Consider the following 13,210-nt stretch of genomic DNA (forward strand, 5'->3'; position numbering starts at 1 on the left):
AAAGCATTTTAGGATTTATGATGTGCTTTCTTACAATGCATTTCTGGCAATAAATGTTGAAGCAGGTATTATCATTCTTGTATCAAAAAAGAAAAACTGGGATGTCAGGGCATTTAAGCTTCTCATTCAAGGGACTTTGTTAGTCAATAGCAAATCTTTTTTAATATTTATTTTTTAGCTTTAAGTGAACACAATATCTTTATTTTATTTTTATATGGTGCTGAGGATCGAACCCAGTGCCTCACACAAGCCAGGCGAGTGTGCTACTACTTGAGCCATATCCCCAGCCTCAGTAGCAAACCTTAAACTTCTACAGAGGTCTGCTTATAGACAAGAGCTTCTTCAGTTCAAAGTACTCTTTATATACTTCCCTAAGTCATGTATCTCTCAGAGAATCCTAACAAGGCTATATTCTATCTTTCTATCCTAACGTCTGTATCATCATCTTGAGCTTTGTTTGCATCCTAAAAGTATGATCACAAAAACAGACCTTTGATCTAATAGTAACTCAAACCCCTGGTTAACTTTCTGCCTCACACTAAATTGCACCAATTCCCTTTTCTATGTTTAAACCATAACTTTCAATGACAAAGAGGTAGGAGCTTTTGGAACACAGTTGGAATGTGGCCCAAAATTATGTCCTGTGCTATATAGAAAAGTCTCAATTGAACCTGTGCTAGCATAAAAATAAATTAAATAGCTAATTCCACACCTATTGCCCTGATTTTAAATTCTTGGCTTAACCCAAATGATTATTCTCCGAAGTTTGAGTTGGGAAGAATGTTCTTGTATAGCATAAATAAATTTTTAAACACACCGCTCTTTCTTTTTGTCATTAGAATGCCCTTAAAAACCTTGGTACAGACAGGAATCTTTAAATATTCTACAATCATAAAATAATAGTAATGTGAAATTAAGTCAGAATATAATCAAACAGAAAATGAATTCAGTAGTGGGTGTGGTGATGTTATGGGAATTTCATATACCTAATGGAGTGACACAGTTGAAAAGTCTACAAAAGAATTAAATATAACATTCAAATCAGGAAATGTGGGCTGTGAAACCAACCCCCTGAGTAAGAAATGGAATGTTAAATAGGAGTCAACATGGCAACGGGTCATGAGATGAATCACCTGGGATTTCTGCAGCTCTATATCTTGCATCACAGCCCCAAATTCTAACTTTGATATTCAACCTCAAGAATCTAAAATGAAAATTCCAAATTATTGGTATATTTGGGCTGCTGTCTTTTTTAAAAAAATATTTTAGTTGTCAATGGACCTTTTATTTATTTATATGGAATGCTAAGAATTAAACCCACTGCTTCACACATGGTAGGCAAGTGCTCTACCACTGAGCCACAACCCTAGCCCCTTGGACTGATTTCTTAATGGATAAGTTAATTTTAATTGCAAAAATATTAGAAATAATATAGATATGATGAACTAATTTGTATCCATGGTCTTAAAATTGTTCATTCAATTTTGGAATAGCTGCTATGTATTTGTAATTTAAAGATTTACAATAAGATTTGGCATTTTAGAGGATTAGGTAGATACCAATTTTAAATGTTAGTTTAGTAAATGACTAAACTTTGGAATTTTGCTAAACAGATAATATTAGAATATTTAGAACTTCAGAAATACTATATTAACAATAATATTTTGATGTGTAACCCAAGTTCATAGGAAAATTTGGTTTGTGAGAAAATTGAGGCATTAAAAAGAGAGTCAGTATATTAAATTTTTAAATTCAGTTTAAGATATGGAAATGTACTTAACAAATATCTCCTTGAAAGTGACTGGCTATATTAAGTTGATAAATAAGATATTTAATTTGAAATGACAAGCTTAACAAAAATAGAATTAATTTTTAGTTAATGAATTTCATAGATTGTGTACATACATCAATATTAACCTAAGTTAACTTTACTGTGCACAAACACTGCTTTTATGAATACCAAAAATATCACATTCATATTTTTAACTAGTTGTCCATAAAATCCCTGGTCTCTCACTAGAATTGTCTTCTCCATAAGGAGATACAGTATATTGTCTTGAGCCTCCTTAAGGTCCCTCTAGAGTGTGGGCCTCCAGGTATAGAACAGTGTGGACCTGTATGGTCTAATATGGTAGCTTCTAGCTATATGTGGCTACTAAGAATGAGATATGTTGTACATTTTTAGCAATCAGGGAAATGCAAATCAAAACTACAGTGAAATTCCACCTCACACCTGCTAGAATGTCAATCATCAAGAATACAAATAAGAATAAATGCTGGTGAGGCTGTGGGGTAAAAGGAACTCAAGTGCTGTCAATGGGATTGTAAATTAGTGCAGCCACTATGAAAACCAGTTTGTAGGATCCTCAAAAGACTAGGAATGAAACCATAGTATACTATTAGGACTCACCTACACCATTCCATGATATTTATCTGAAAGGTTATACCATGATATAGTGATACATGCATATGCATATTTATATCAATATAATTCATAATAGCTGAGATATAGAATCAGCCTATGTGTTCATCAACAGATGAATGGAAAAAAAATGTGGTGTTTCTACACAATGGATTTTACCCAGATATAAAAAAGAACAAAATTATATAATTTGCAGGAAAACAGATGGAACTGGACAGCATTATGTTAAATGAAACAAGCTAGACTCAGAAAGTTGAGGACCATATGTTTTCCTCTCAAATGTGGAAGTGAGAGAAATGAAAGGGAAAAAAGGAGTGTGGTGAAAATAGAAGGGGAACTAGAAGGGCAGAAAGAGGAGAAAGGAGGGGAGGACGAGTGAAAATACTAAGGAACAAAACTGAATAAATTATATTATGTTCATGTACAAATATGTCATGATGGAATCCCACTATTATGCATAATTATTTTGTATTAATAACTTTTTAAAAGAAAATGTAAAGGTGAAGTGTACACTGGAATTTGAAGAGAATATGAGAAAATAATGTAAAGGAGCTGAGGTTGTGACTCTAAATGATAGAGTTCTTGCCTAGCATGAGTGAGGCACTGGGTTTGATCCTCAGCACCACATAAATAAATCAATAAAGGGACTGTGTCCACCTACAACTAAAATACATAAATAAATAATGCAAAATACCTCACTGGTAATTTTAACAGCTTTGTTGGCATATAATAAGCTATAAAAATTGAAAGTTTACAATAATGAAAATATCTAGCTCATTATCCTGGTTTTCATTATTATAATGAAATTGCTAATAAAAATCACACCTGATAATACTGTATGATTCCTCTTACATGACAGTGGATTCAGTTTACCAGTATTTTCTTGGTGACTTTTTCACTGTATTCATAAATGGTTGTTGGTGTCTAGTTTGCTTGCATAGTATCTTTTTAATTTTGATCTCAAACTAAAACTGACAATAGAATTAATTGAGATATGTTCCCTGCTCTTCCATTTTCTAGAAGAGTTTGTGAAAAACTTGCATTTATTCTTCTTTAAAGAAGAATTCACAAGTGAAACCATTTGAATATGAGCTATTTTTCAGGACATGTGAAAAGCACTAATCCAATTTTTATTCAAATTTTCTTTTTGAGTTAGTTTTAGCAATTTGTGTTTAAGAATATATCCATTTGGTTTAGGTCATTTAATTTGTTGGCAGACAGTTGTTCATAATAATCTATTATAGTCCTTTTTGTTTCTGTAAGGTTGATGGTGATCCTACCCCTTTCATTGCAGATTTTTATAATTTGAATCTTCCTTCTTTTTGTCCTTGGTCAGTCTACCTAAGTTTGTCAGTTTTATTAATATTTTCACAAAACTAAATATCTTTTGGCTTTATTGCTATTTTCTATAGATTTTTGATGCTTCTTTTCATTTATTTCCACATTAACATGTTTTATTTTCATCTCCTTCTTACTTTGGATTTACTTTTATTTTCTTTCCCGGTTTTTTTTAAATTTTTTATTAGTGCAGTTGTGCATAATATTGGGGTGCATTTTGACACAATTATATAAGCATGGAATATAATCTGTTTCAATTGAGTTCCATTTCCCTCCTCTCCTCCCCCTCCTTGTTCCTATTCCTGTATTCTATGGGTCTTTCTTCTATTTATAGGGGTTTTTAAAAAAAATAGTGCATTGTAGATATACATAAAGGTGAAATCCACTGTGCTATGTTCATGTATGAACATAGGATAGTCTGGTAAATTTCATTCCATTATTTCTCCCTTTTCCCATCCCTCTTCCTTCCTCCTCAATTCCCTTTCTTTACTCCATTGATCTGTTTTCTGTTTTCATGGGATTCTCCCTCCCCTTTTGGTCTAGCTTCTGCATATGAGAGAAAACATCTGACCCTTGACTCTGGTTCTGGCTTATTTCTGTTAGCATGAGGTCCTCCAGTTCTGTCCATTTACCAGAAAATGCCATAATTTCATTCTTCATTATGGCTGAGTAAAACTGAAATGGTGGGGCTGGGGTTGTTGACTCAGTGGTAGAGCACTTGCCTGGCATGTGTGAGGCACTGGGTTCAATCCTCAGCATCACATAAAAATAAACAAACAAAATAAAGGCATTGTGTCCATCTACAACTCAAAAAAATATTTAATAAAACTGCATTGTGTACATATATACATTTTCTTTCTTTCCCAGCTTTTTAAGGTGGAAGGTTAAGTTAATGATTTGTGATTTTGTTTTGAAATGCTGACCTTTACAACTTGAATTTCCTTCTAAGCACTGCCCTAGCAGCATTCCACAAGTTTTGGTACTTAGTGTTTTCCTTTTCATTTATATAAAAATAATTTCTAATTTCTTTTGTTACTTGTGTTTGATCCATAATTTTAGTATTTTGCTGTATCTTTTGCATGTATTTGTGAATTCCTCAGATTTTCTTGTTATTGACTTCTAACTTAATTGGTTGGAGAAGACTCTATGATTTCAGTCTTTTAATTTATTGAGGCTTTTTATGACCTGAAATAAACTCTATCCAGATAATTTCCATTAATAGTTTAAAAGAGGGACTGAGACTGGTTGTGGGGGAGGGAAAAGCGGCAAAAGGGTATTATTCAAAGTACGGAAAACCTCCTCCCGGCATGGAGCGCAGCGGCACCCCCAGGCCAGGGACACCTCTGGTGGGGCAGAAGGTGATTGAATTATTGAGATATGAAGATCATCTTCTAGGTTTTGTGTAAAAGGCCTGGATATTTCAAGTGGCCATTTTGGAATTACAATGTTTTTGGATAATTTTGCCCCTGAAGTTTATTAAAATTGGCAAGAATCATCTCTGAAGTGAATTGATAGTAGTGAACAGATTCTACAAACTACTTAAAAAGAGACCCAGGCATTTCTTCAGTATTTTGGTTCAAACGGATTATATAACTGGTTAAAAGTATTTCAGCTGGTGTTATTTTTGCCCCCCTACCTCCATCCTGTTGTTGTTCTTCAGCCAAACTGTAAGATATGTTTGATTTGTGTACTAAGTAGTTTCAGCAGCTTCAAATTACTGTTTTGAGTATTGCTAAAGTTTCATGGCAGTTTATTTTTACCTTTATTAAAACTTTTAGGAATTTTTTACCTCAGCCCTTTTCATGTAACAATGGGACAGCTTTTCTAAATGAAGACATTGAAAGAAAAAGAAAATTAAGATGTTGCAGTTTTCCACCAGCATGGTGGTATTGAGATAGCTATTTGTGTCTTTTTATGTGCTGATGTTTAGGAATACTCTTCAGATGTGAAATTTTCTGTTCGTTTCTGCTTTTTGGCTCATAAGTTGGATATTTCATCTGGAGTGGATAAGTACAACAGTTACAAGTACATGGAATAATAAAGAAGACTTTGATCTTAAATCCGAGGAACTTGGCTAATTCTGGAGATAGCCATATGAAAACTTTAAAACAGAAGTATGGGTAGCTGACTTGAAATAACTCTATGTCAAATAGTCATAGGTTAAGCATCTTCAAAGAACTTGGATATTTCAGAGGATATAAAATAAAAAAAAAACCTGGAAAACATAAAGATTACAGAGAAAGAACCAACACCTTCGTGGGCAGTCCTGTTGGAATTTTCATCATTGAATTTTGAGAAGCATTCTGAAAATTTTTCATGGATGGAAAATCGTTATGATGTGAATCATCGAAGACACAATTCTTCAGATGGCTTTGATTCTGGTAATTTTGGAAGGAAAGAAAAAATGGATGGCGTACGCATGGCAGAAATGGTACTGAAAACATAAATCATCGAGGAGGATACCATGGTGGAAATTCCCGTTCTCGTAGCAGTATTTTCCATTCTGGAAAAAGCCAAGGTCTACATGAAAACAACATACCTGACAATGAAACTGGAAGGAAAGAAGATAAAAGAGAACGCAAACAGTTTGAGGCTGAGGATTTTCCATCTTTAAATCCTGAATACAAGAGAGAACCAAATCAGAATAAATCATTAGGGGGCTGGGGATGTGGCTCAAGTGGTAGCGCGCTCGCCTGGCATGCGTGCGGCCCGGGTTCGATACCAACAAAGATGTTGTGTCCACCAATAACTAAAAAATAAATATTAAAAATTCTCTCTCTCTCTCTCCTCTCTCTCACTCTATCTTAAAAACAACAACAACAAAAAAAAGAATAAATCATTAGCTGCAGGTGTATGGGGCCTACACACCCAGACACACACATACCCAACCAAAAAAATCTCCCAAGCTCCTCTCTTAGAATATCCTCCGAATCCTAAATCTAGAGCTCCAAGGATGCTGGTTATTAAGAAAGGTAATACAAAAGACTTACAGCTATCTGGATTCCCTGTAGTAGGAAATCTTCAGTCACAGCCAGTTAATAATGGAACTGGTCCGAGTGTTTATAAAGGCTTAGTCCCTAAACCTGCTGCTCCACCTACAAAACCTACACAGTGGAAAAGCCAAACTAAAGAAAATAAGGTTGGGACTTCTTTCCCTCATGAATCTTCATATGGTGATGGCAACTTTAATGCTTTTAAATCAACTGCCAAGAATTTTAGTCCATCACTAAATTCAGTGAAAGAGTGTAATCGTTCAAATTCCTCTTCACCTGTTGACAAACTTAATCAGCAGCCTCGTCTAACCAAACTGACACGAATGCGCACTGATAAGAAGAGTGAATTTTTGAAAGCATTGAAAAGGGACAGAGTAGAAGAAGAACATGAAGATGAAAGCCATGTTGGCTCAGAGAAGGATGAAGACTCATTTAATTTGCATAACAGCAATAGTACTCACTAAGAAAGGGATATAAACAGAAACTTTGATGAAAATGAAATTCCACAAGAGAATGGCAATGCCTCAGTGATTTCCCAACAGATCATTCGGTCTTCAACCTTTCTGCAAACTGATGTTCTTTCCAGTTCACTTGAGGCAGAACACAGATTGTTAAAGGAAATGGGCTGGCAGGAAGACAGTGAAAATGATGAAACATGTGCTCCCTTAACTGAGGATGAAATGAGAGAATTCCAAGTTATTAGTGAACAGTTGCAGAAGAATGGTCTGAGAAAAAATGGTATTTTGAAAAATGGCCTGATCTGTGACTTCAAGTTTGGACCCTGGAAAAACAGCACTTTCAAACCCACAATTGAGAATGATGACACAGAGACAAGTAGCTGTGACACATCAGATGATGATGATGTATGAAGGATTTCCTAACAGCTTTAGAATTTTTAGTGTGATACATCTCTCATACAGTTTGGAGTGAATTGTAAAAATGAAGAACTATAATTTATGTAGTGAAACACCCCATTAGAAGATGGTTTTTTGGGGGGACTTCAATATGAAGAAAACCAAGAATGTTTTGTTGGGCTGAGTTGAACATTATTTCTTTGTAAATGAATGTTGTAGAAATGAGGACTTTGGCTGATCCAACATTGACTTTCTTCATCACTGCAGCATTTCTCTGACTAGCAATGTGACGATGTAACAAATGAGATTCTCTCATTTAATAATAAAAAATTGTGTAATATTTTGCAAAAAAATAGTTAAAATGATATTTATTTCTCAGTGCTTTGTGGATTGTTCAGTAGATGCATACTATATTTACTTTATTTACAGTATTTTTCAAGTCTTCTGGTTCCGTGTAGATTTTATGCCTGGTATTTCTTTAGTGTCAGTAGCCCTTCTCTTCTTTTTTTTTGGGGGGGGGGTGTACTAGAGATTGAACCCGAGGGTGCTTAAGCACTGAGCCACATCCTCAACCCTCTTTATTTTGAGACAGGGTCTCACTAAGTTGCTTAGGACCTTGCTTCGTTGCTAAAGCTGGCTTTGAACTTGTGATTCTCCTGCGTCAATCCTCTAATCTGCTGGGATTACAGGCATGAGCCACCATGCCCAGCTCTGTTACATTTTGCTTTCTTCCAATTTGGGCAACACCGCTACATTGTAACCTTCAGTGGATGGCTCTTCTTGAAGAATAGATGGCTTGTGGAGAATGTTTTCATTCACTTCCATCAACCATCTTCTAACAGAGTTAAGTATGGTATATTTGTCTCCATCTGAACAGTAAATATTACACAGAAGTGAATGTTCTGTTAAAAATTGTGCTCAGGCTGGGGTTCTGGTTCAGTGACAGCACTCCAAGCATGCGTGAGGTACTGGGTTTGATCCCAGCACCACATTTAAAAAATAAACAAAATAAAGGTATTATGTCCATCTATAACTAAAAAAAGAACCAAAAAACAAAACAAACAAACAAAAAAACACCTGAGCCCACAGCTTTAATTTCCCAGAGTCCTTGTCCTAAATTCTGGGACAGTTGGTACCAATCTGATAAGATATACTTTTAATTGTTCTTCCGCTTTGAAGAACTGGATGAGATTCTGCCAATGTGATGACAAATATTCGGTTAGAGTGCCTTAGTATCCGTGATCCTCACAGGGTTTTGATTTGAAACCGCTTTGTACCAGTGAGGCGGCACCGCAGGGTTCCGCGTCAATAGTTCGGTAGCCATGGTGACATCTTGTGCTGCTACTCCAGTCATTCATGTGACTGCCTTTTAAATTAGGAGGAAAACATTAAAAACAAAGTGCATTGGTAGTGTCTTTTATGTTTATGTGTGTGTGTGTGTGATTTTCCTTATTCAATATTTATTCATGTGAATCAATAAATGTCCAGTTATTTAATTTCATTTTAGCATGAAAGACTACCTTTTGTATTTATTTTATTATTTGATCTTTATTTTATTTTATTTTTAAAAAACAAGGTCTCTTGCAGTGTAACCCAAGGTGACCTCAAACCTACAATCCTCATGTCTCAGCCTCCTGAATAGCTGGAATTACAGGTGTGTGCCACTCTGTTCAGCTCTTTTATGTTTCTTTAAAAAAAATTTTTTTAGTTGCAGATGGACACAATATCGTTATTTATTTATTTTTATGTGGTGCTGAGGATTGAATCTAGTGCCTCACACATGCGAGGCAAGTGCTCTACCACTCAGCTATAGCCCTAGCCCCCCTTTCATATTCCTTACAGAGAAGATGTGTTAGTGACATATTATCTCAATTTATGTTTATCAGATAATGTACTAATTATTCTTTCATTTTTGAAGGACAGTTTTCGTAGATGTTATTTCTTTGTTCATAGCCTTTTTCTTTCATTATTTTGAATATGTCATTTCAATGCCATCTGGTTTCCATAGTTTCTGATAAGTCAGCTATTATCTTATCGAGAACACTTTGTATATGATGAGTCAGTCACTTCTCTTTTGCTGCTTCCAAAATTCTTCTTTGCCTTTGTTCTTTTTATTTTTGAACATGTATTCACTTTACATGTGAATGAGGTTCACTGTTGTATTTCCAGACATATATACAGTGTGAACTGATTAAATACAACCTTCCTCTATACATGCTCCTCCACATGCCCTTCCCAGCCTTTGCTTTTTGACAGTTTGACTATGATTTGCCCAGCTGTGAATCTGTTTTTATCCTAATTGGATATTGTTGAGCTACTTAGGGTGTGTAGGTTAATGTTTTTAAACAAGTTTCAGAATTTTTGCTATTTTTATAGTTCTTTTTAGTTGTACATTACTTTGGGATTCATTTTAATTATAAAAGCATAGAATATAATTTGCTCCAATTCAGTTCCCAGTACTTCCTCTATCCCTCCCTGCCTCCCTCCCCTATTCCTTACCCCCTACTCTACTGATTTTTCTGCTATTTATTTTATAGTATTTTTTAAGTTAGTGCCTTGCAGATATACATATAGGTGAAATGCTCTATAGTATATTCATATATGTACGTAGGAAAATTAGGTTAAGTTTCATTCCACTGTTCTTTCCTTATCTCATCCCTCCTTCCTCCCGCTGTTTCCTCAAATATTCTTTCTGCTTCCCTTCTGTCTTCTCCTAAATTCCTATTATGTATATGTTGGTACTCTTGCATTGTCTGATAGGCCATGTTACTCTATTTATTTTAAATTATTTTTTTATGTTCCTCATATTGTATAATATCAATTAAGCTATCTGTACCTTACTAGTTCTTTTTTTCCCCTGCTAATTCAAATCTGCTATTGAGTCCCTTTGTGGAATATGTATATCTTTATTGATATTCTGTATTTGGAAAGGCATAATTCTTATACTCCTCTTTAGTTCTTTAGAAGTCAATTCCTTTAGTTCTTTGAGTTTATTTCAAATAGCTGATTTAAATTCTTCTTCCTTTTATATTTTTGGTGTTGGGGGTTTCAATCCAGAGGTGCTTTATCTCTCAGCTACAACCCCAGCCCTTTTTATTTTTTATTTTGAGACAGGGTCACCCTAAGTTGCTTAGGGCTTCTCTTGGTTGCTGAGACTGGCCTCAAATTTAGGATCCTCCTGCCTCTGCTACCAGAGTTGCTAGGATTACAGAAATCCACCACCACTACCAGCTGATTTAACGTCTATGTCTAGTCATTTCAATGTCTGTGCTTCCATACACATAGTTTCTATTGATCGTGCTATTTTCCTGTGTATAAGCCATGTATACCAATTTCTTTACACATCTCATAATTTTTGTTAAAACTTTGATGCTTTAAATAATGTAATGAGACAACTTAGGGAATCAGATTTTCACCACAACAAGTATGGTAGGAAGGAAGTAACTGCTACTCAAAGGTGTCTATGTTTTAATACTCAGAACTCTTGATTATACCAAATTATATTATAGAGGAAAGGGAAGACTATACATGCAATTAATTTCTTATATTCTGACCTTACAATAGGGAGGTTATCAAGGATTAACTGAGGTCCAATGTAATTACAAAGGTATATTAGAATGGAAGAGGAAATAAGAAGAGATAACCTGAGAGATGGCAGTGTGAGAAAAGATTCAGTATGATGTTGCAGGATTTGAAGATGAAGGAATAGGGCCATAAGCCAAAGAATATAGGTGAACTGTGGAAATTGGAAAGTGTGAGACAAATGATTCCATCCTAGAACATCCAAGAAGAACATGTTCCTGCCAAAAACTTGATTTTAGCCAAATGAGATACATTTCTGACTTCCATTACTATAGAAAAATTTCTGTTATTTTAAGTCACTAAGCATGTGATAATTTCCTTCAATACCATTATGTGATTAATTTTAATATGCAAAAATTAATTATATTTATATGTATCAGCATAATCTAGAAATGAAAATATCATTTACAACAACATCACAAAACCAGAAATACTTTGGGATAAATTTGACAAAATATGTGCCTTGAGAACTAAACAAGTTTCATAAGAGGAATTAAAGATGACCTAAATTGGTTTGAGAGACATGTAGTTTTCTTGATAGGAATACACAGTATTATTGAACTACCTATTTCTCTTCAAGTTTACCTACAGATACAATGCAACCCTAAGTAAAGAAATTGGTTTTATAAAATAGAAATTGGAAAGCAGAGTGTTCTAAATTTTTTGTGCTGAAACAGCATTGATGAGATAAATAAATGAAAAGGTAAATAAAAATTAAACCACATTCACTGGTATACTGTTAGCTATCATTTATTCCCAAATTTATCTAAAGAGTCAATACAACCCAAGTGAAAGTATTAGCAGGTTATTATGTAGAAATTGTATGAATCTATAATTGACAGAACAATTTAGAAAAAGAACCAACTTAGAAGCCCTAAACTAACGGATTTCATCATTTATTATACAGTTAATACAATGTTTTGTTCATGTGCAGAAAGTTACAGTTAAGACAGTGTTTTATTCATGTATAGAAAGACATAAAGAACAGAAGACTAGATCCACACATATGTATCGACTGATATTAAATAAAGATCTAAAGGCAATGAAATAGGTGGTAGAATGGAAAATCAAACAATTAGTGTCAGAAAAATAGAACAGACAAATAAACATAAAATAAGATCCTCAACTATAACTTTATACCAGAAATGAAAATTAGCTCAAAATTGTTTATAGATGTAAATGAAAGAGCCTGAACCATACATGGTTACTAACATGAAAAGACAAGACACAAATTGGGACAAAAAGTTCAAAATGTATATATCTAAAAGAACTCGTACTTAAAATATATAAAGTAAACTTACATCCCAATAATAAGAAGACCCAATTTTTAAATGGACAAAGTATTTGGACACTTCCTATAAAAAATTCCATATCTGCCAAATAAATACATGAAAATATGTGTGATATTCTTATTCATTAGGGAAACCCAAATCAAAACCACAATGTGGAAATAAAACACATAGAGATATCATTTCATAGCCATTAGAATGACTATTATCAAAAAGATGGCAAAATGTGTTGGAAAGGGTGTGGGAAAATTATAGTGCTCACATATTGTTTTTAGAAGTATAAAATGGTCCAACTACTCTGGGAAAGTATGGTAGTTACTAAAAAAAATTAAACATAGAATTTCCATATGACCCAAAAATTCTACTCCTGGGTATCTACCAAAAGAAATGCAAACCTATTTCCACAAAAACAATCATGCATGAGTGTTATAAACATATTGCATTGTTTGTAATAGTCAAAAAGCTGAAACAATACAAATATCCATCCACTGATGAATGGATGAACAAAATGTAGTATATTCAAGGCAATGGAATGTTGCTGAGTAAATGAAAGTAATGAAGCACTGATACATGCTACAATTTAAACGAACCTCAAAAACATTATGTCATGTGAAAGAAGCAAATCACAAAAATTTTAATTTATATGAATTATATGGTTTAATTTATATAAATTTCCAAAATAGTAAAGCCTTTACAGAAAAAAATATTAGATTAGTTATTTCCTAGAATTAG

General features: G+C 34.0%; 2 pseudogenes; one reads left to right on the plus strand and one right to left on the minus strand.

Annotated features, from left to right (window-relative positions):
• Positions 1-3,707: 3,707 nt before the first annotated feature.
• On the minus strand, positions 3,708-8,931 carry LOC144371587 (protein Abitram-like; annotated as a pseudogene).
• LOC101957213 (vasculin pseudogene) lies at positions 6,568-7,960 on the plus strand (annotated as a pseudogene).
• Positions 8,932-13,210: the final 4,279 nt, after the last annotated feature.

This window comes from Ictidomys tridecemlineatus, chromosome X, assembly GCF_052094955.1.
Source record: "Ictidomys tridecemlineatus isolate mIctTri1 chromosome X, mIctTri1.hap1, whole genome shotgun sequence".
NCBI lineage: Eukaryota > Metazoa > Chordata > Mammalia > Rodentia > Sciuridae > Ictidomys > Ictidomys tridecemlineatus.